The 24,387-nt window shown below is 38.2% G+C and overlaps 1 long non-coding RNA gene across 1 annotated transcript; it reads left to right on the forward strand.

The window, feature by feature from the left end:
• On the forward strand, window positions 1-23,433 carry LOC107309555. Its single transcript, XR_001553228.2, has 6 exons — window positions 1-113; window positions 1,000-1,097; window positions 3,905-4,004; window positions 15,270-15,420; window positions 17,155-17,335; window positions 17,875-23,433. It is a non-coding gene; the product is annotated as an uncharacterized LOC107309555 (long non-coding RNA).
• Window positions 23,434-24,387: the final 954 nt, after the last annotated feature.

A 24,387-nucleotide genomic window follows, 5' to 3' on the forward strand; every position in this document is an offset into this window, starting at 1 on the left:
TGTTTGCTTTTCATAATGAGTCATCAAATATAGCTGATGCTCTTTTCAGCGTCAGTGTTTTGTGAGACCAAAAAGTATCGTCAAGCAACGGATCCTGTCTTCAGTTGGGTCAGGTAAAGAGCTAATCTTAAGGTACTGAAATTCAACAAGTAACCATGTTGTTTAGTGTTGTTTTTTTTTCTTATCCTCCCTCTCTCCTGGTGGTATTTCTGTATATGAAGTAATTCTTTCTAAACCTAGAGACACAAAGAAAATGTTTGCAGCCTCTATCAAGATTGTGAGGAGAAGGGAAAAGAGGCTTGCAAGGAGAGCTTCTTGAGTTTTTCAAATATCTGTGTTGGGTAAGGTTAATTTAAATTATATCTTGATTTGTTATCATTACATCATTTCTTGAATGTTGCTGAGAATTTCCATTCGTTGTCTTTACTCTGAGGAAGATCTCACAGATGTGAAGATCTTCACACTGTGAAGCTACTCAGGCAGATTCTTTAGTGACTGGCTTCACATTTGATCATAGATGAAGGGTGAAGGACATCAAACATCAAAACCTCTTTTGCCAGCCTCTGTGCACTGTTGCTTTTTGCAAATTGTCTGAGTCTCTCTTTGGCTATGGAGGAGGACCAACAGAGAGCTACTGCTTGCTTTTTCACCCCTGTTAGTTTTACCTGCTGGAAGATGGCCATTGAGCAATTTGACCCTTGCTCATGGATCAGGGTTGTACTCTGTGGCACTACTTATGCCAGAAGCAAGAAGTGTAGCCTACCTATATGTGTTGCATAAACAGCCATGTTTGAAGGCTCTGCCTTTGTTTTTTCTTAATGTTTTGTTATATCCCCCATTCCTATTTGACTGTCTCTGAAATGAATGTACAAGAAGAAACTGTGCAAGATGCTGTTGCTGGAACAGTCATTAACCAGCCTTGCTGAGCACTGTTAAAGCTGAACTCTTCCTGCATGCTTCTGTCTCACAGGTTCGCATGTTTTTCTCACTTCTGTTTAGATTTGTTTCCGGAGAAGAATGACAAAGACTTCCACAGAGAACTTCTTCCTTGAGCTGACAGAGATTTTGAGCTACATAATCAGAGCTTAAAATGGAATGTAAGTCATTGACTTCCACTGCATCCTCTAGCTTCCAGAAGGTTTGGAAGGGTTCAGCCTGGTCTGTCTGACCAGAGACCCTGGAAAAAATACTTCTTGATTCTAAGTAAGCCTTAAAATGTGGAGTGCAGACAAGTAATGAAGCAAAAAATGTGCACATCTCTGTTGTGTGATTTCACAGATAGTCGAAACACTACTCCATCTGTGTCTGAATTCTAGTTGCGTGAAGAATCTGATGTTGCATATTATGTATCTTGTTATTTTCAGTAATATTCCTAATGTTTCGAAAAGGCTTTGTACCTATGGTTGCATTTCAATGGAAGAGATGTAGTAGCGCAGTTCTGTTTTGTGATTTTGGTATGGTCATTGAAGGAAAGTGAAGAATGTGTCAGTTGGTTTTTTCAAGAAATTCAAGGCTGTCTCAAGTTCTAGCTGTAAAGATGTTTCTCAACATCAGCCAAAATGAATGTTCAGGAAATGCATATGTGATGTAGGAAAAATAATTCCAATATAAGTTTTGAAGATATTTGACCTAATTTCTTTTTCTTTTTTTTTTTTTTTTTAATTTCCTTTTTAACTACACGGAGTGGTCACAAATAAAGGTAATTTTTTGCCAAAGGGCTCGAGATCTTGGTAGGGTTAAGGGCTGAAATACAGTTATTGAGAAGTGGGGGAAAGCTAAGTATGGAGCAAGAGCATTCTTGAGAGAATTAGCAGAGATGTTCTACTTGAAGAAAAAGAAATAGTTCTGTTAAAATGCATAAATAAAAGGAAGCGTTACATTGAAGTCTTTAAGAAATCATGAGGTTAAGGAGAAGCGCTTCTGCAGTTACTAATGGAAACTTTTGATGGCTGCAGGCTTAGCTTTGGATGTTCTGTCCCACCTGTAATTATCTTGTGTCTTCTCAGACACGTAACTTAGTGGTGGTTTGTAAGGTACTGGAGCAGAAGGCAGTGATTTTTATTTTTTTTATTTTTTTACTTTTGAGGAGATACTCTTTGAGATATTGGAATAAAGCTGTATTTTCATTGAAGTAGCTAGTACTTTTTTGGCTTCAATAATTGTCCTACTCCTATTTCCTAATCAGAAAATCCCTTTATAACCTTAGTATGTGTATGAAAAGTGTATGTGTAAGAGTAGTATGTGTAAGAATAAATTAGCACAGAGAAGCTTCTCCAATTTGGATGGGTGGGAAAAAAAGTGAGCAGTATATCACTGATAATTCTATCTTCTTTAAGACAGTGACTTGGTCTTTTTTTCTCTAGCCAAGTTACCTTATCTGCAGAAATTCCCTAGTGTCAGACATACATAGCTAATGTTTGGAGAAAGACTACTTTGTACTTTGCTTGTAGTTTTTGTTGCTAAGGACTAAAAATATCTGTCAGCCTCCTTTGATAAGCTTTGATAAGCTCTGCTATAATTTGCAGGGGAGAAATGTGAGTAGCGTCTTATGGTATGTGAGCCCCCATTTTTCATTCCTGATGTTTGTGATTAAATTTTTAATGTATTTGGCTGCATCAGAGATAGCAAAGCTATTCTTTATAATTAATTTGAGGACCATTTAGACAGTCTGACATGCAAACATTTCATTGCTTATTAGCCTATATTTTTGCACTGTGATCAAACTTGGCCATGGAGCTCAGAACAGGTGGGGAGAGTACAATCACCCAGAATTCTGCCTGCAGTGTCAGAGTTCTTTCTTGCATTAAAAAAATCAGCATCTGATTTCTGTTCTCCAAGAAAAAAAATGATATTGCTTCTTGTTGCCTAAAGGTTGGGATTATTCTGGTCTGGTTTACAGTTCGGGTCAAGGTCCAGTATATTAACCAAGCCTGGTGAGGTGATAATAATTGACTTTGGGCAAAAGTGAGTTACCCAACATGTAAAAACTTTGCATCTATTGATAGCTTGCATACAATGTTCATCATCTTTACATGGCTGACGCTGCTCTAGCAGGTGAGAAAAATACAGATTTTTACCTGAAAACAGATCTATGACAAAAGTGCTTATAATGTATAGTTATGCACTTTTGCTTAATACTAGAGCCCAAGTCCTGTAAACTTAATTCAGTGTGGTGTATTGTTCACTCCATTAACAGAGACAGAAAACTGCCTGTAAACCTTTCTCAGTCATGTACCTATGTGACTTGATGTCACTGAGCCAGCGTATATAGAAATCTATGGTGAAGTGGGCTTTTACTGTACAGCATTGCACAGGTCTGAAATGGGCTCTATTGGTCCCGCCTGTCTCACAAATCAGTTTAGGTTAAAGAATTCATAATTCTCTCTGTAAGAGGCATCAGGTAGCTGTTAAATGTCCTAGCTTCACATAATTTGTCAGGATTGCAATTTTTTCCTTAAATCACCAAGTGACGCTTTAGGGGTATGATAGCTATGCAGTATCAGAGGAATCCATTCAGAACGTCTTGAATGCAGTGGTGCAGAACAAAGACTGTGCTACAGTCCAGTGTTATCTTACAGCACGTATAACTTCAGGTATGATGAAACTGTGGAATGCTCATGGTCCTGTGGTATAGAGGTCACTCATGCACAGATCAAGTAAGTCTAGTAACAAAAATCAGAACATGAACCACAGATTTTAGAAGCAATGCATTCATCACTGACTGGACAGTAAACACTTTGTATTTTTAGCTATTAGAAATGTGGCACCTTTGCCTTGCTACTGAAAGGCAAATGCTAGTGCTCCATGGTCTTTAAAATCTCCATTTAATCTTCTCCTGTGTCAGGGAATATTTTTAACATAAGCTGTTCCTTTCTCAAAATGTTTGTATGTTTATATTTACAAGTGAAATAGCTCCTCTGCTCCCTAACATGGAATGAATTATTCTGGAGGAAGTGAATGAAAATGTTGCATGGATGGGATTTGAAGAAGATGCATATCTTCTGGTAAGTAGAGCAAAGTAATGATCCTGTTTGTAGGCTGTGTCAGCCTATAAAGTCTTGCAAACCTACTGAACTGACTCCTTTAACTTGAATCAGGTTCTTGAGGAGGGTGTGCCTTTGGAGAGCGCAAAAGAGCTTGTACAAATAAGCGGTAACTTGAACTTTAATCTTAATCCCAATGCAAACAGCAATGGAACTGTGTTGATGTCAGGTAATTCAGGTTATATATTTTCAAAAATGTGGCTTATTTTAACACCTAAATGATAACCACTGAAATATACCTGAAAATGTGGTAAAATAATTACATCAGTCTATATATAATATATACATCAGAAATGCTTCCAGGTTTGGTGGTACTAGAATGAAATGTTTCTCCAAACTAATTATCAGGGAAGCAACCTCAGTTTTTAAAAAACAAACAAACAAAAAACCCCTAGTATACTGTGAAAAAGATGTAAATAGCAGGTATGATGTATTTTGTGGAGGAGGAGGGTACAGAGTAGTCCTCCTCCACAGTTCTTCCAATTTGTTTATTCCCTATGTCTGGAGATTGGTTTTGTAGTATTATCAAAAATATGAGGTAGAGAATGGGCTGAACAGCAAAGAGGAAACCCTCTGCTCTGAGGTCAGCTGGTAGATCGAACAGGCAGCCAACAGGCAATGCGAGACCTCTGAAAGAATTTGTGTATGGCAGGAGATCTGAGTATTGTGTCCTCATTCTGGCCCGTGATTGAGAACATGATATTCAGATTGATGATATTCTGTGCAAAGAGCAATAGACTACTTAACCATTTCAGGAAATGTGAAGAGGAATAAAACATGTGAGAGAAGGGATTTCTCTTTTCTTGCTCCAGCCTTTCTAGGGTTCTGTTAGTTTTCTAGCTTCTCCTACCTGCAACACATTGGTTTTGAGAGATGGAAGAAGCCAAGGATTTGGGGTGGGGTGAGAGGCCATTGCTCATATCACAGGCCTCCTCCGTGTTGTGCAGATGGGAGTGCAAGACTTGTCCCTGCTTCCCCAGCCACCTCAGCCCAAGCAAATGGATCTGGATACCCTGGAGCAGATGATGGGGAAATGGCCTCTTGGATAGCTGTGGCTGGAATCTCTCATCTGAACTTCTGTCCAAGCATACACTGTCATTTTCAGTTTGTTTGAATGACTGTTACTTTAGACATCTGCTGTACTGTTTGCAAGGCTTAGAAGTAGGTACTTAGAGGTAGAATCTGATACTTGATCTCTGGTATATTTAAAGAGAAATTACAGTTCTATTCCTTGTTCTTTTTGCTTTTTATCAAATGTAGATAAGAAAAATTATTCTATCTGATCTGGAGACATGAATACTGAAAATCAAAAGAGAGGTTGTTGCTTTCACTTATTTTTAATGTTAATGTTGAGTTGACTTTGGCAGTACTATCTGAAGTCTGGCAGTGTTAACTCACATCAAATTGTCATTGATAATGATTCTAAAAGGCAAAGCAGGATGTATGTGCATATACATGCACTCCCCCAGGAAATAATAAAATAGCTGAAAATCTATTTTTCAAGGCAGTGCATATTACCTGCTAATTCATGTCAAATTCTGGCCTGTGTTTTAGCCATTTTTCTCCAAATGGAAGAAAATATGAAATGCTTTACTTTAATAGTTTAGTGTGTGGGGTTTTTTTTTTTTGTTTTTAAAGTATTTTGACTCTGGCTTACAGCTAAACTATTTCAAAAAATGGCTTCATAATTATGATGTTACTTGATGCTTAAATATTTCACTCTGGGTAGATCTGAAATGAGGATTTCTGTTGTTATTGTTAAATTGTTTTCTCCATTACTGAAACACTTCCTTATGTGTTTGGAGGAAGAGCCAAGAAAGCTCAGAATAAGCTTTTTTGTTACGTTACCACCATAGCAGGAAATAGGATCTACATCAACTTATGGGTTTTTTATTAGATTCTGGTAAAAATAATAATAATAATGGAAGTTTTCTGGTGGATAATACATATATTTACTTTTCAGTATTTTCTATGTGAATAATTCTTCCAGTACTCAAAATGAAGTAGCTTTCAAAATGCAGCAAGCAGTTTCTCATGCAGATCCTTGGAGGCCACACAGGAAACATGCCTTCCCTTGTTTTGATTAATTAGCAGTTGGGATTTTGAACTCTAAACTGATACTGACTGTGATATGCTGTCTGTGACAGGCATGTAAAGTTGGTCAGTTAATGCTCTTTAAAACCTGTGTTGTTATTGCTTTGTGCTACCTGTATAAGTTCATGTGACTGATGCTGAGTTCTTTCAGCTTCTAATTTTCTCAGCTTTATGTCAACAGTAGTACACATTTCTAGTCGTACGGCCTTGTTTTCTAAACACTTCCACCCTCTGAAGTTTAAAACATGTCCCTTTCCTTGAGAAGGTGTTGCTGGTTTTCCTTTTTCTGTATGGAATTTGTATTTTATTTAGAATACAATAGCCACACTTTTCAAATTAGATAAATACATGTCAGATATGAAGTAGTGTATGCTTACAAAGAGGCTGACATGGTAAATGTAAGATGTAAAATGTGCATGCTTGCTTTTTTGTACTTAATCACAATGACAACTGTTGTGGCAAAGTACATTTAGAAAAAAAAATGTAGTTCTGATCTAGTCTTCCTTTTTCTACACTGAAGAGACAAGCAATCATGTTGTATTGTGATATATAGTAAGATCAAACTACTTTGAAATTTCCCATTTTTTGATTTATATTTCATGAAAACAAGTTCGATAAGTAGAAGAAACAAGAAGTCCTTCAAGCAAGGAATAAGGCCAAGTTCTAAAACCCTAAAATCTAACAGTACTGTACTAGCAAATGAAGTAGACTTGTATTAATCATTAAATGGGAAATCGTGTTATTATTTTAAAAGCAAAAGTAAAGTGGATGTACATCACTGGCAATCTAGGGTGGCTGGATTCCTTATGAATTTTGTGCTGTTTCAATTACAACAGTAATGATTCTTAAAGAAAAAGTATTATTTCATAACAGCTTCATACTTTCATAAAGCTATGGTTGGCATATTCTGCACAACTCAGACCAGTATAACCTATAATTTTCTATCAATGAATTTATCTCTGTGTAATATACAGTTGATGTTTTTCATTGCTCTAGCCACTTGTAAGGTGGAATGATACAAAGATGGTAGCAGATATTCAAAAGGTTATTTATAAGGAAAAAATCACCAATATGGATGCCTTTGCTGGGAAATGCTGAGGCTATCTCCATCAGGGAGCAATCTCGAAGAGACGCTGCCTTAGTGGTGGTCAGCCCTTAAATGAGGTCTAGAGGAGGTGGAGTCAAGCTTTACCCCTTTTGGAAGCACAGCTAAATTACTCTCACCTGTGCTCCCACAGCTTGACCTGACACTTGCCTCAGCTGATTAATCAGAGGTTCAGGCTGTGATTACCAATTTCCCATACACCACTGCTCTAAATGTGTTGATACTCAGCAGGGAACAGCAGGCTTTGGGAGTCTGATCAGCAGGTTCATTGAACTTGCTTTGTACCTTTGCTGGGATCCATATTCAAGAGAACTTTAAGCTTGAGCTTGTGTTTTAGTAAAAGGTAAATATGGATCAATTAAATATCATTCTAATCTCTACTCCCAAATACTCATTTCTCTTTGTTCTTACTTTCTCATTTCTTGTTTAATAGAAGCAGGAATTTTCTAGTTAATATCAGTCATACTATCACCATTGAGAAGACTCCTGCTGGTAGCATGTATTTCTTGAAGAAAGAAAATGTTGTTAACTTTTTTTTTTTTTCTGGAAACATCCTTAGAAATGCAACTATAGGTAGCAAATCAGACTAGAATATTAATCGCTTTGAGTGCCTAGCTGGGAGACGTGAGTTCATTGAGCGCAGCTTAGGAATTAATCTGATAGGGAGTTGACCAGAACCTCTCGTAGTTATCTGTCAAAGCAGTGTAAAGCCAAATAATTTGTTAGCATTTACTTATTTGGAAAGGATTGAATTGACAAGAAAATGTTAAAAATTTTGTCTTGTTTTCATTGGTGTTCTGAATGATCTGTTTTTATAATGTTGGCATTGAATAAATAATGGAGGTTCAGACTGCTTTCTGTGTGGCATTATGCTCTTGGGCCTACAGCCTCATGGCAGGTAGTGACAGAACAGCTAAACATTTGTTTTAATGTTCTTCTATGTAAAGGATATATACTCAGTATTTTCCATGAAAAGGTTCTAATAGATGAAAAGAAATGAGCACAGTGAGGGTAACGGGTAGTACTGATCAGCTGTAATTATTATCTTTGGTCAGTGTGCAAGCTTTCTAGATACAGAGTAGAATTCCCGGAAAATGCTTGTTACTGAGCTTGCATTGTGTAGGTACTACTCAACATATGGTCAAGTATCTGAGTTCAGACTGAAGAGCAGAAGCTTTTTTATATGATTTGGGCTTTCCTAAGTGTGGAAAGAAACTTCTTTACTTTTTGAAGCCTGAACTCCCTGATGTGTGTCTCTGGTACATCCTAGCAGATCTGAAAGGAAGGCCAAATGGACCAGAATTTAATAAATTACTTCATCAGGTAATGTTTCTAACATTATTCTGTCAACTGGAAGGATGCTAGGGAAGTTAGTTGTAATTCTAAACAGATTGACTTCTTTTTTTGCTTAAATGTAACCAGCCTTCAAATGTGTTTAAGTTAAATGTGAAGAGCAAGTGTCAGAAGCAGGATAGGCAAATTCAAAAACAATCTAAATTAAAAACACATACACTTATATTCTAAAGAAAATGGTAAAACAGCTTTTAAAGTTTTTATGATAGTGGAGAGGTCTGCTTTAATACAAAGATGTAGCACAAATGTGAGTGTTATATCAACTTTAACAAAACTGTGTGTTGATACAACTAGTCTTCTGTAACTTGTCCTATGTTGCTGACTGACTCACCTAACCATTACCATGCTGAGTCTGTGGCACTGTTATCACTCCTAGAGCAGTCATAATGATACCTGAATGAGCTATATCCTCCTGCAGTGGTCTGCAAATGCAGAATTAGGGCAATCTATGACCATCTTCTGTAGTGCTTGGGGATCTTCATAGCTTCTACATTGGTGGGATCGGGAGAAGTCTGTCTGTAAGACCAGGAAGGAAAGTAGAGGTAGTACTGGAGAAAATACTCTTACTGCAGTGGGTGGGGATAGCATCCCTATTTCTGTGGTGCCTACCTTATTTATTTAGCCAATATGAAAACTTCTTATTGGGGTTTGGAACTAGTATGCAAACAAGTATTAATCTGACTAGTCATAGGACTGTAATATTGAAATATTACTACTGAAAACATTAGTCACATCAAATACTCATCAGATAATCCTCAGAATGAAGCACTTGCATTAATCTTTTATCAAATGATTTCAAATCCAGGGCTTGCTGTCTTTCTGTGTCATGATTATTCCATCCCTTTCTCCCACTTTCTTCAAACAGAAGTCTTTCTGGCTTCTGTAAAAACCACATGATATTGGTAGCTACAGTGTAAGTAATGCATTGATCTTCTCCCAACATATCCTTCCTTCAGTTGGACACTTTCCTGTGAAATATTCTGATCTGGGTTGAACTCCATGCTAGATTATATTGTGAAGCCAGATACAGAAGAGAGGGAAAAGGAAGCTTTTGTCTTGTTTGTTTGTGTGTTTAATGCTATTCCACCCCCCCACCCCCCCCCCCCCCCAAAAAAAAAACAAAAAAAACCCCAAATCCAAAAATAAGATTGCTCCCAAGATCAAACCACAGATAATAGAAGAACTAATGACAGTAGTTAGCTACCAGCCTTAAGGTCACAAAGCTGAATTTTTTCAGAGTGGTTTTCTCTAGACCAGCAGTGAGGAAAACAGATTATGGCTTCTTCCTTGAAGAAGCTGATATATTTGGCAGAATGTCCAGTAATTATTCTTTCGATGTCGAAACATCTAAATATAGAAGAAAATTTGTATCTTGTATTAGCTGCATCACTCATTTTAAGATTAGAAGTTGCCATTGGTATATGCTAGAAGAAGCACTGAGATTTTTCACATGTCATGGTTTAATAATTTTGTAATTTTACTATCAGTATTCCACATCATAACATTGTATAAGGCATAAATAATTTTACTGAATCTGCAACTTACAGAAGAAGACTACATCTCCCAGGGAACAACACGGTCAGAGATGGGTCAGAGGACCTGGACACTATATTATCTCTCTCCCAGGCTAGACTGACATTCTTTCGAGTTCTGGCGTTCAGGGGAGTGTGTGGGAGCCTTCACCATTTTGCCTAGATTCACAGTAGGCCTCTTGGTTTCTGGACTCATTCTCTCTCTTATTTTGCTTGATTCGTTAGCTCAATTTTCAATTATATTGTATTATATTGTGTTATCCTGTATTTCAATATAGTATTTAGTAAATAAGTGTGCCTCCTTAGATCGCTGCTGCTGTTTTCTTTTCCTAATTAACTTTTCCTTTCGGCCTAGGGCCCCTGCAGGGTCCACGGCCCCCCCTGTCACGGACGCAGGTAGATTTTCGTTAAAACCGTGACATCACAGCATTGGTTTATTTGTGAAATTCTTTACTATTTCACAAAGCCCAAATCTTGTTGCATGTTGCCTTCTTAACTGAGTTTTCTCATTTTAGGAGAAGACTTTTGTCAATTCAAACAAGTTAAAGTTTAAAGCCTATTCACAGCAGTGTGTCCTTGCAGTCCAGAAGGCCAACAGTATCCTGGATTGCATCAGAAGAGGGGAACTGAATAAGCTTAAAGATCCCTTCCAACCTGAATCTTTCTGTGATTCTCCTTGGGACTGAGATTTAGTTTCTTGTTTTATTTGGGTCCGCTAGCTGGAATAGAGTACTCTAGAAATGACATTCCTCCCCTCTAAGCAAAGTAGGTAGAACAGGGTCATAGCCTGAGAGGTCTTGACATGCAGCTTTCTTTTTTATGGTCAAAAGAAAGCTTTGAAGCTATGCGTGGCAGTCTGATTGTTTTAGTGCTCTTGGTTGCTTTCTGCTGCACTGCATCACATCTTTGTGGGAAATGTTGATGCATCTCCGTAAGCCGTTTGAGTACTTAATTCTGCTGTGTTTTGTCATAAATTCATATGCTCTCATTTGTATTTTATGTCTGCAGCACTGACTGAGTTCTGTAGCTTGTTGTATATATGCATTCCTGCATAAAAAAATTTCAGACTTCCCTCCACAGTTCTTCAATTTGTTGTCTGTTTTTCAGAAGGTCTCAGCTTTGTCTATTATGTAGGTGAGCAAAAGTATACCATTTCAAAGCTCCTAGGGGAGATGGGACTTATTCCACGGGTTTTAGGGATTTTACTGTTATCTTTATGTAGCATTAGAAAGGCCAAATGTAGCTGCAGGTCCCCTTTTGTATATTTCCTTTCAAGACAGATGAGGGCCACCTGGAGACAACTCAGTGAAGGCAAGAGGAAAAAATAAATTAATCTTGCAATTTATATCTGAATATTTCTCCTCAAGCTTGCATATTTCACTTCTTTAGGCTCATCAGAGAAGAATACAATGGCTGCTCTATAGAGCATTCCATGTATTTTCAGTATTGCCTCTCCAAAGAGATGCAAATTATTGTTATTTCTAATGAAATCTGTTAGATAAATATTGAAGTACAGTGTGTTCTACTGTACTGTGATGTGACTATTGGATTGCTGCTTTGAATCTCCTAATATTGAAGTTATTAAAAATGCTATTATTTCTCTTTCAAACTAGTTTCTATTCTCGTAAGCAGTGGTGTGTGTATGGTCCTGTAGAATGCAGACACTGTTTAAATTACAAAATGTTCTGTAAACAAATAGTAAAACTGCATGTTAACATGATGGTAACAATTACAACCTGGAATAACTTACCCCCTTCCCTGAGCACTGTTGTAACTGTTCTTCAAATTGGTTTTTTAGGCTTATTTTAGCTTATTTTAACTTATTTAATCAATGCAGCTTTTACTGCATCCTTTTGGACATGATTCTAGCACAATGTGGTTCTCACCCATTAGGTGCTATTTTTATTTTAGCTTCTTGAGATTGGTGCAATTTCTGGTCCTACCCCTACCTTCTTTTTATTAATCTACTTATTTGTGCTTTAAGAGAAAGAGAACAAATTCAATTTACTCAAATAAACATACAAAACAAAGCTAATTTAAGTTAGAATCCTTAATAAGAGATGCCTGAATGCACAAAGAGACAGATCACTCAAGAACCAGAAAAATGTTATGACATCTCTTCACAAAGTGAGGCAAAGGATTTTTCAGGGGTCACTTCAATTTCTACATTACAATTTGCTCATTAATTTGTATATTCAGAATGCAAAGAAAAATACTGTGTGTGTGATGTGGGTTAGCAACAGTAATGAAAGATCACTGAAGTTATTTTAAAACTGCTGACTCTCTTTTAAAAACGGGTAATGATTTGTGAAAATTGTAGCAAAGGGTAATAGTATTAAGCAAAGTCTTTTAGTACCCTTTCATCTGTCATTCTTAGGTTATTCAAACTGCAGTAGTGAATAGTAAAAGGAAAAGAAGAGAAGCTTTATAGCCTCACGGCAGTTTTTAATACTGTATATGAAGAGAATTGTATGTTCTTTAAAAGTTACTCCTGTCTTGACCCAGCTTCATCTCTGTCAGGATGCTATCAGCTTTCCTTCTCTTTCAGCATTTCCTCTTCAGTAGTAGCATCTGCCCCTCTGCATCACTATTTCCTTCCCTCTCTGTTTCTGTCTTTTCCTTCCCACCTTCTCCACCTGATACTCCTGCCCAACACAAGTGTTTGTGCCTCAGTTGAACCCCAGTGCCACTTTCTATGCTGTCAGTGAAGGCAGACCCCAACTGCCCCATGATGCTTCAGGGTGGGGAAAGATCCTCTTATCTCACTGCTTTGAAAAGACTATCTCCTTTTCGGCACCATTGTGGTCTGGAGGGAGATTGCCGTATTAAAGCGTGTTTATTTTACCATGCACATTCGTATTCTGTCCTTGAAAAGCTGTTTAACATTTTTAAGCCCTCCCCATACTTTGTAAGAGATTATTCTGAGCAGCTTTAGTTACCACTGTTTGGCATTCCAGAATATGCAAGACAAAATTGGCTATTCAGAGAACTATCCAATGAGTGCCGTCATCACCATAGCAGATTTTATTACTGTGCATTATTAAGATGTGAAAAGCTGGCAAGCCATTACATTATTCCTTGAATTAGCATCCAAGTAGATTTCATTTGTTCCCAGATGCTAACTGGAAAACAGTAAGTGGATCCCATTTAATCTCCGCCTCTAAGTAGGCTCATTAATTTCAGCAGAGTTGGACTACGAAATATCCTGTTTAAAAGAGTGATGCTGTTTAAAAACCTGTGAAAGATTTTGTCTACTCACTCGAGAGTCTTAACATAATTATTCTTCTTTTGGTCCATTTATATGAAAAGTTGCACTGCATCTTGAAAGAACACTAATTCAGCTCTCCTGTAATTCAGTGCATTGATCTAATTTATTTTTTCTCAAAACCCTGCATTGTCAGTAATATCTTAAGTTTATACTGTGATTTTTCTGCTTGGTTAAATTAGTCTAACAATAAAAATGGGAACATGTCATTTAATACTCATTTCAAGTGGGGGGGAAAAAAAAGAGAAAAGAAGAAGAAAAGTAATTGGAGCTATTGGCAGAATACATGCCATGACTTCAGATGAATAGAAACACTTGTTTTCAATCACTGAAAGCAGTCATGAAACTAGATTGCAACTCAGGCATCAAAAGTAAATGACAGTTTTAGGTACTTTTGATTTGGGATATCTTTGAAGCTTAATTCTCAGCACACTTGAAAAAGAAAGGTGTCTTAGAACATATCAACTTTGATGCTCTGTGTGTGGAAGTGTCTTGCATGATTATAGGAAATATATGTTTATATTATCAAGGGAGAAGTTTTTGAGCAATTAATTGCCAAGAGAATTTCTGCTTGTAATTGTGGGCAGTGCCAAGGGATGTGAAGATAGTAGGCCATAAGCTGCTGTGGGGAGGTAGGGGATCCTGGCTGTCAAATGTAAGTCATCCTGGTTCCCAAAATGATACTGTCATGATGTAAAGCTGCCTAGAGGCAATTTTGAACTAAGCAATAAACTCTTGCTCTCACCAGACTAGCCAACAGGCAGTCAGTCATTCCTCAGTCCTTCAAATGGAGGCTCTCATCTCTTGTATTTCACAGCAGTTTCTGCTGAGTTGCAGGGAGAGAGATTGCAATTATGGAAACTTTGTGTTTGATTCCTCAGAAACATAGAAAATAAGATTAGAAAGATCGATAAGCTCTGTCCTTTCATTCAATTGTCTTATGGCAATTGTTCCCATGTAACCATTGAGCTCTCTAGTTTCACTTGCCTCAAGCTTATGCTCTTATAGCTGAAAAACAGGAAACCCCAGGGACTTTATTAGAAACTACTTTTGTATATCTTGGCTTTCAGAATTATTTTTTGAGAAGAATTTACCCCTGTTTCAGAATTTCTGGAAAACTAACTTAAGTTTAATACATATTTTCTCCGCTGAGATTCCTGTAAGTACTTTCCAATGTTTCTGGAGTAAATGTCTACCTGACTTTATTATTACAGGCTTCCTGGCAGTTGGGGATCTTGCTGGAAATGGAGTGTAGGGACCATAGTTGATGAAGCAGTTCTGAAAATCCCACTGTTGTTTCTAATGATTATTTCTTTTAAAGATAGTAAGCATGACTTGGAAGTTTTAATAGAGGTATACAGTTTTCTCTGCTATTGTAAAGTAGTTAAAGAACAATTTCCAATGAGTGGTTTAATTTTGCTGGCCTGTTCATCAGTAACGACTCTCTGCTTCCACACTGATGATCTAACCATCTGATAGTAATTAAATTACTCTGCATAGCAGTCTCTAAGACTCTGCAATACTACTCTCGGAGGCTGAAACAAGGCAGTTCTGGAATAAAATTGTAACTGTGACATAAAACGTTAATGGAGATAGAGAACTTTTCTCTGGTGTTTCTCATATGTCTCCAGAAAGGCCTTGGATTATGAAACAAAATGAAGCTGTTTGTGAGTTTGTTTAACTTTCAATGAGTCTGTTTTAGTAGACGTGTTGTTTAAATAATAATAAAAAGCAATGTAATCAGCTCACATAGCTGTAAATGTCTTCTACTTTATTTAATCCTTGCTAGAATTATCTTGAAAAGAAAAGGGGCAGCTTTCTGAACTCCCTAGTCTATTGCTGCATGTGCAGATATTATTTCTTCTCTCCTTATTTAGCAACTATTTCTTCTGTTGGACTCATCAGCTCATTGACAGCATGATGGAGCCATTAATGTGGTGCTTCTGACAATCTTCATTTCTTCCTGGAACCTCATATTTGAGAGAACATATTCTGTCTTCAACTACTTCGCTGGACAAGGCAGGAGAGGTGAGAAATCCTTCCCCATCCCATTGGTGCACATTACATCGAGCTGCAGTAGCCAACTTCTGCATGCAGAGACTAAGGACCACTTTGGCCTTCACTGCAGTCAGAAAGGATGATAGCAGCAACTGATGGCTCTCATGCCAAATAGGTGACTCACTTGTCATTGCATTTCATAAGCGTAGTGAGGCATGACACTAAGCTTAACTTCATTTGCTTGTTTCTGTGGGAGCCCAGAGATTTTTTCAGTGGTAAGAAGTGTGGGAGGTAAGAGCAGTAGCAGCCTTTGGTGGATCAAGAAATGAAGTTTGGATCTTCCTGACCTCTAGCTCAGTGCAACAGGCTCCATAGGCCTGCAGGGTCCCATAATGCTACAGCTACTACATGGCAGTAGCTTCCTGTGGTGATCACTGACAAGGGCAACTTGTGTTCATACTGGAGAAACTACAGGATCACAGTCCTGCAAAATGCTCCATTTTCTATGCAAGTTGCTTAAAGCTGTTGACTCCTACAGCTGATTTTTAATTATGATCTTTATGTCTGTCTGTAGCTAATGAGATATTCTCAAATGCTGCACAGAAAGAGCTCAGTCAGCACATAAAGGTTAGTCAGATAAAGATGGGCTACTGCATAGTAAGTCAGACTTAGAAGAAGGTTAACAGAATTACTTAAAAGTCACCCAAATTAAGTAAGACATAATGGTGGCTACAATGTAGTGATTTTCATGCACATCTAAAACTTTGCAGTACATATATGACTCATATGGAGACAGTGAGCCTATTATTTCAGGAATAATCAAATTGAATTTCACAGAACCTTGTTTAACCCGAGTCTGGATAAAACTGATGGAAAACATCAGGACAGTGTCATTATCATTGACCAGGTTGGGTGCTGAAGACTTCGCCTCTAACAGACAATGTTCCCAATGGTGTTTAGTCTCAGTCTCCATGGGAATGCCCTCCAGTACTCCTGTTAGCAGATATTAGAACAACAGTTCTTCCCACAGGAAGCTAAGATCATCTTGTATTGTTTCCCTTTGTCCTGTGTGTAAAGAATGGTGGATGCAAATGTATAATCATTTATATATGCACACATACACATCTGCGCATATGTGTGTGAATATACAGAACAAGGAACACTTCTTAACAAAACTGGTGATTTTTTTTCCCCCAAAAAGTTTTATATCATTACATTAATCTTTATGATCAGCTTCAGATTTTCTTTGCTTTGTTTTAATGCATTAAAATGACCTATGTTTTGTGTGAGATAGAGGATAAAATGAGAAAGTAATGATGGTTATGTTAAGAGGCATACAGCTCTGATCTAAACTCATTTCTTTTCTACGTACCTCCTTTTGTGTGTGTGAATGTGACAGATGCAGAAAACTTCCTGCTCGCTTAAACAAACATATGGCAACCACATATTTTTGGGGTGGTACTCATGACAAGTTCTCTCTCCTCCATCATGTTTTAGCAATACCCTGTATATTGTCTAGGAACGTTCCATAACAGCTTTAGGATATAGGCTGATGAAAAGATTTGCAGTGTACTCAGGGCCAAGATGCTCATTTCTGTTCTGCATTAGTAGTGCAATCTGTGCAAAATAATCTATTTATTTTAGTATCTGTGTTATATTTTTGTAAATCCACCTACATCTGTTCCTGTGGGGTTTTTATACTAATCCACCGGCAAATCAGACTGAAGAATTCTAAGCATCTTCCTGACCATGTATTATTTGTAGGAAATCACCCCAGGCAGAATGTGGCTGGCATAGCACACGCCACTGCCTTTTCTTAAGGGAAGGCTCAGCGCAGAAATGCTCCGAAGACTGGGTGCTGTTCTTCTTGCAAGCTTCCACATGGGGGCACAGACGGTTCACTCTTGCAAACCTCTCCGTCGGGCTGCAGGAGGAAGAAAACCTGGTAAGTTTAGTTCTGGCAACTCCTGTAAAGTAGCTGTGGGGCTGAAAGGTGTGCAAGGGGGCACGGCTGTTGAATTCCTGCCTGTGCTTTTTGGACACTCCAACTTCTACCTGCGGATTCAGCACACTGATGCTTCCTTTCTTGAGGAAAATGGGGTTTCAAAAAGTATTCTTATTATTGGTTTGTATGTAGGCAAATTTTTGCATCCTCTTGTTAAAGTGTTTGGTTGTGATTTAATCTGGCAGGTGGCTGAGCACCACACAGTTGTTTGCTCACTTGCAAACTCCCAGTGGCATCGAGGAGAGAACTGGTGGGTGGGGGGTGGAGGGAAAGCAAAGTAGAACTCATGGCTGAATATGAAACTATTTATGAAGGCAGAGAAAAGGATAATAGATAAACTTCATCGTTAAACTTAATCTTTTTCCCATTACTAATTCTGACAATTCTATTTAAAATGTTTTGGTAGCAGATATCTGACCAGCTCTTCTTAACTGACACTGAGTCAATTCAAGATTCCCTTGTATTTCTGATCCTTACAGAGCCTTAACAAGCACAGATGTTTCTGGCACCTCTCTATGTGTGGGATGTGTTGCACCTCCAGAGCATGCTGTTCTGCCCAGTGCCTTGGTACCCAGAAGGAACTGCAAGTTACCTGAACATGTATGTCCATCTTCATTTTATTTTATTTTTTTTTTGACTGGTGAGCAAATGAATTACAGCATGTATCCACTTTATAGAGACACAGTAGTGCTTGTTAAATGGGAAGGAAGACCTTGGATTTCCTCACTTTGCCCACCACAGTGCACAATAAAAATTACACCCCTTGAACCTTCATGAACATAAGTTTGCTTCCAGAAATCTGAGTGAAGGAATCCCTTGGACATGATCTGCCTCTGGCTGCACAGCCCCAGGGAGTAGGTCTTGCTCCCATTGCAGGTTGGAAGACCCCTAAGAGCGACTGAGCTCCCATCACACTTGTTGGGTATTCCCCTGGCATGCACTTAGAAAATCTAAAGAAGAACTCAAAGAAAATAATCCATAAACTGTGAGCAGTGTGAAGAGGTTTGTCCAGTAAGCCTGGAGCAAGTTTCTATCATCAAGATAACCTGTTCAACCTCCTCTGGTTCCTGAAGTGCCCTTGTGGGAAAGTGCTGCCAATGTTAGTGTTTTCCTGCTGAGACTGAAAGCGTTGGAAAAAGCATCTGTGAAATGAAATTACAGCTCTCAATGCCTTCTACTTCATCTTGAGGAGATTTCAAGAGATACCGTGTAGCCACTCTCAGTAATTTTTAATCCACTTGCTCCTGTGGAAATTAATTAAGAGATTATGAAAACAGCGGTGTTTAGGGGTGTCAGCTTAAGTCATGCTTTCAGCATGAGTTCATGCTCAGTCTAACAAAAGCAATGAGATCCACTGTACCTTCTGAAATGAAGAACCCGGTATTAAAGAGTTGGAAGGTTTTAATAAGAGAACTGTAATGATGTCCTAAGTTTCTATATGCACAACTGAAATGTTTGGAATTAGCGTTGTGATAAGAGTTCAGACAACATTGTTAGGTTTGGAGTCATCATGAAAGAGAGGCAAGTTGAATCACCTCATGGTTCATGTTTTATGGCAGATATAATTCACTTAGGGACCTGGATTCCAGCTGTTAAGAAATGTAAAATAACCAAAGATAACCTTTTTTTCTAAACTGAAGTAGTCCAAGAGAACAGAGTGCCTCACCCATGAAGAGTAGGTTCAGGTTAGTTGGACCGAAGAGTCTCAGGGTGTACTGTGGTCCAATGCCTGACCTAAAGGGCTGGCTGGTTGGTGCTAGATTTTACACAACTGCTCTTCTTGAAACTGCTATATCAACTGAATATTTTCTGGTGGCAATTCCACCAATGAGAGAAGTCAGGAGAATATTGATTTAAAATAAAAGCAACAAAGCTGTGAAGAGCCTGGAGCACAAGCCTTCCAGAGAACAGCTGAGGGAACTGGGATTGTTCAGTCTGGATAAGAGGAGGATCAGAGGATACCTTATAACTCTCTATGATCATGTGAAAGGAAGTTGTGTTGATGTGAGTGTTGACCTCTTCTCCCACGTAACAGCAATAGGATGAGAGGGAATAGGTTTAAGTTGCACCAGGGGAGGCTCAGGTGGATAGTTGGAAATTTTCTTCTTAGAAAGAGTGGTGAGGTGTTGGAGCAGGCTGCCTAAGGAGGTGGTGAAGTCATTATCCCTGGAGGTGCTCAAGAAATGTGTAGATGTGACACTGAGAGACATGGTCTAAGGCATTTATAGGCAGGGGTTTATGTGTTGATGGTTGGAATCGACTGTCTTGTGGTCTTTCTAGCATTAATGATTCTGTGATTTAAACTCTACTACTGTCTGAGTGTCCACAGAAGGAGGGCAGGAAAGCAAGCGATGTGAATGGTTAAACTGACTAGGTGAGAATACTGTTTCAAGAACTAAGAAATTTCGCCTTCTACACAGCTTTTACTGTTGTCAATCAGTTTACTTGATGTGAACGAGTTTACTTGATGGAAGTATGGAAATGATCAAATACAGGGTATTTATCATGCAGATACTGCAACGTTGTACTCAGGCTTTATAGTGTATGTTGAAACACAGATAGTCACTTGACAGGAAAAGAAACAGCAAATATTAAAGAGCACCCACCACAACCTTTGAATTTTTAGTTCAGGATAAGTGTAAAGACAAAAATCGAGTCTCTAAGCACAGGTTTAAATCCAACCTCAATGGCTAATGCAGAGGAGATAAACGTTTTATAACCTGTGCAATGCAGCTGTTCACAAAACCTCATTCACCTACTGGGAGTGCTTTGGGGGAAATGATCAGTTACCAAGTAGCAAGGATTAAAATGTTCATTTCAAAGTAGATATTTCTGCTCGTGTAAGGAAAAGGTGTTGTTTTTTTTCTTGAGGCTTCTAAGTTCCCTTAAAAACCAACAAAAACTGTTCATTAAATCAGTTAAAATTTGACCTTTAGTTTCAGTGAAAAGGAGAGTTGAAAAACATTTGGAAAATGCAGATTTGTAAATGTTAAATTAAGAGCTTGAAGTTCACATGCAACTAAATTTAACACACAAATTAAAAGCAGAAGAGATATTGAAATGTTGCATTCGACTTACGCGATAAAATGAAGGCTAAAGATTCAGGAAAAATTCAGTCCTTTTTGAAGGAGAGGAGTATCCTGAGTAAATTGCTAAGAATTCCTTTTTCTTTCAACAACTGAATTAAAACTCACCAATGGCCACTAGGAAGCCAATCAGTCTGACACTGTGGTTCTGTTCAGAGGGGTAAAAAAAGGGGAAACGTTTAAAACTTTGGTGTAGAGAGGTGTCAGGAAAAGGATTAAAGAGAAATAGTTAATGGATTCACTTCTGATTTATTTTGTGGCCAATATTATTGGCATGTCTCTGTCAGTGCTTTTGACATGGCACATAGCCAATGCATAGGCATTGTTCTGTGCCTCAGAAGGGGATGAAAACTTCTGCACGGTAAAAGAATAAGGGAAAGAAAAAAGACCAAGATGGAGCAGAATGCAAATACAAAATGACCTTGTTCTATATACGGGATGGGACTTTGAGCACATGGCTATTGCCACGATGACTGCTTGGTTATTGCTGCTGCCTAGGTGCAGGCAAACATCTGGTTTGAAGGGATGCCAAAGTTTAATAGTGCTTTGTGTGCTTTTATGTGCTTTGAAAGTCAGGTTCATCCAGGATCGCCAAGGATCCTCCAGTTTTTGCTGTAAGTATTTATATGTAATCAAACTGCTTATTTTGTATGAAAGGTAATTTTAGGACACATATAGAAGATACCTACTAAAAAAACATACTTTGTAATTATGTATCAGGGAATTATTGAAAATAATTAGTAGATGTGTAAAATATCAAGTTTCTGATTATTTTGAATTTCTAAGTTGAAAAAGAGAAGTAAAACTATTCCTACTATACATATTTGTAATGGTCTGTCATCTTTTATGCTCACCCCTATCCTCATAGAGTGCTGCATACCATTTCAGGAAATTGGGACTGATGTGTACAATGGATCTGTACTGCAAATGAATGGAAATTTTAGTCATTTCACACAGTGACTGGTTTCACAGCATGTCTGTAATAACAGTGCCAGGTATTTCATGAAATACCTTAATAATGTAGGCATTTCACGTAAGGCCCAGATAGAGCAGTCAAATGATGCTGCAAGAATACCTGTCGTGTCGGTCATTGTGCTGAGTGACTGAAACTCAATAACTTCACAGAACAACAGGTTACACAAGACAAGATGCATATTTATCTTCACGCCTATGCAATTTGCAAAGGTGGATCCACCGAAGTTTATGCTTGCTTATGTCTAACCTGCTGAGCCCTGCCCTAGTTTCCTAGTCCCACTGTCAGCCTCATGAATTTGGTGAGCATTCTTGGGGAGAGGAAAGCTGCTCCAGCAGCACCCAGTCCTGACAAGTCACATGGTGAGGTTCTGCTCAGCCTTGCTGGGAGTGAGGGGATATAAGAAAAGCGAAGGGGACCCCAGCACTCATGCACTATCAGGAAACTTTTGTTTCTACCTGAAGAACTTTATATGTCTGAACCCATTGGTCTGCCTGAAAAGTGCAGGGCTGAGTGGACCTGCATGGCTTGGCCACCTATCCGAACAAAAAGTGACCCAGACCTGCTGGGCTCTTGCACAAAATAACATCCATACTTCTAGTCCATGTCTGCTTACAGAGTAAAATACTGTACCTGCTCCTGTGACTAACATGTAGTGGAAATAATATCTGAGACAGAAGATGATACGTGCAAACAACAAATGTTGCTTTTCTCTGATGGCTTCAGTGTTTTTCTCCTCTCAGAATGAAATAGCCAACAGAAGCCACTTACCACTTTATTATTTTCCACCATCTCTTAATTATATGAAAACGTCAGAGCTTTATTTAATTTTTAATTAGCATAATCCAAATACAAAGTTCAGCCTCAGCAAGGACACAAAAATATTGATTACCTGTCCTTTCCACCACAGAGCCAAAAATCACTTCTGTGCTGTGCTTATTAATATATGCTCATAGCAATGGCATTGAAATCTATCACAGCGATCAACCTTTATTTTCAGTCAGTCAATGGCCATTGACCCATGTAGATAAATTACCATGGTGAATTTTGCAGCTGCTTGCTCAGACTCTTCTATCAATAATTTACCTACTGAATGCTTATTCAGTAATGCTTTTCTCCTCTTCTTCCTACCAACAAAGCACAAACTATGCACAGAGATTCAAACAGATATATTATCAAGAAGCAGTTTTCAGATTGTTTTCCTGTTCTCTGCAAAGATGTGTGATTCCTTTCTTATTTTTACCTGCTGGTGTCAGTAGAACACCCATTTTGCCAACCTGAAAGGGAGACTGACATAGTAATAGAGGGCACTTCAGAAAAGGAATGTGTTGTCCTGTTGGCTACAAAACGTATTTCTCAGATTTAGTAGATAAAAATAGTCTTCCTAAGTGATTGTTAGACTGTAACCTACACTACAACATTTTGGTCTTGATTTGAATTCAAAAATCCCAGTGTTCAAATGGATAATATTAGATTTTCTCTGTTGTGCCTGGAGACCTTCTGCAAGTATGGGGCCTGACTCTGGACTCTATCATGGATTTTGAGATTTCAGAAGCAAAATCTTATTCTGGCTCATCATTTAAATAATTTTCAACTTGGAAAATAATATAATTTCTGAGGCTGGCTTTAAGTTTCCCTTTTTGCAATACAAAAATTGACAAGAAAGAAATGCATGGCAAAAAACAAGTCACCTTATTTGTGTCATTCGTGTTTTTGGTTCAAAAAGGACATGCTTTTATGCATCTTCAAAACTGTTTTCTGGACTCATGTTAGGAAGTAAAGAGAAGTGCTATCAAGCAGATTGTTGTACAGAGCAACGCAAAGTTAAGGGATGTAATATCAGTGCAAGTCTTGTGCCACTGAACTGGAAAATCTTTGAGATTTAGTTTTAGCCTATTCACCCTAAAGTTATTGTTTGAGGCAGAATGTGAGTTCAACAGATAAGTATTGTGCTTGTTGTGTCTGATGAAATTACTATTAAATTACATGATTCGATAGAGGGTTTTCTGAGTGTGCTGGTGTTTTTTTTTTCTCTACTTCCATTAATATATATATATAAAATACATATATATTATTATATATATATTCCATTAATATAATATATATATTATATATAATATTATATATTTGGTATATATATGAAAGCAGTAGCATGGTTTGGGGGTTAATCCCTTGTTTGTCAGGGCCTTGAGAACACCAATGGACCTTAATGCCATGACAAGCTTCACTTGGGGCCTATACCTGAGCCCAGCAGCTCCATTTCAACTCAGCTGGAAACAATCCTGGCCGAGGCTGCCCTGTGAATGTACCTGTTTGTTTCCTTCTACTCTTGAGACCTTTAAAAAGATTTTGAATTAGAAGCCTTTCCAGTGGTAGAGAACTCTGCAGAAGAGTCAGAAGGCTCTTAATTTTACAGTTGCTACTAGGTAGAAGAAAACTTGCAAGCAATGCTAGGGATGTGAGGAGGTGAAGATCATTTAGATACCTGTACTAGCTATGCTGTGTATGGGATGCAGTAGGTGTGCTCCATTACAGAGACCTGAAACTGCTATTTAGATGGACACATGCTACCTAACCTACCAGATGCTTGGACTCTCTGGACCCCAGGGCCGCTCTATTGGTTAGTTCAGAGGAGCCTGTATGTGTGGTGGGACCCAGTAGAAGACCACTATGCAGGGGTGGTCTTCTGGCCTAGTTTCTTCTCCAATCAAAGCTGTGTGTTTTCCATGAAGATCTTCTGCACTGCAATCCTGGTAGCAAATATGCTATTCTTTAAATGATTTATGGAAGAAACAAAGGATGCATATGAGTGGCCTGTTGCTATAAGGATATAGGATTCAGAGGAGAGATTACATATATTCTTCACAAAATCAGTGTAAATTTTCACAGTAATCTTGATAGAAATTGCTATCTTTGCTACCTTTGTTTGCTCC

This window comes from Coturnix japonica, chromosome 2 (genome assembly GCF_001577835.2).
Source record: "Coturnix japonica isolate 7356 chromosome 2, Coturnix japonica 2.1, whole genome shotgun sequence".
Taxonomy (NCBI): Eukaryota; Metazoa; Chordata; class Aves; order Galliformes; family Phasianidae; genus Coturnix; species Coturnix japonica.